The sequence below is a fragment of the Mycetomoellerius zeteki genome, unplaced genomic scaffold (genome assembly GCF_001594055.1).
Source record: "Mycetomoellerius zeteki isolate Tzet28-1 unplaced genomic scaffold, Tzet1.0 scaffold212, whole genome shotgun sequence".
Classification (NCBI taxonomy): Eukaryota; Metazoa; Arthropoda; class Insecta; order Hymenoptera; family Formicidae; genus Mycetomoellerius; species Mycetomoellerius zeteki.
Window position 1 is genome coordinate 116,597 of NW_017257086.1, and position 354 is coordinate 116,950.

Genomic DNA, 354 nt, shown 5'->3' on the forward strand with positions numbered 1-354 from the left:
AGGATCATTCTTCTAGATCTAAAAGTATGATCCAATTAGCGCGAAGGAAACTTCCAACAGTTGCAAAACAAACGTTCTGCTGAACGCAGCCATAGTTTTATCGGGATAACGAAAGTAGCGGAATTAAATGCCCGGAATATTACACCTTGCTCCCGGTCTCCGAAAAGAGTAAATATCTCGGCGTGTTACGACATTACATCCACTTAGGATTTCCCGAACGGTTTGAAAATTGTGACGCATGCTCTGTGTCGTTAACTACCGTGCATCACGTGTCAAATTGTCGCGATTGCCCGGAAATATTGGAAAGGTTCCTCTCATATCTAGATAGGACAGACGATACACCCTGGACCTCCC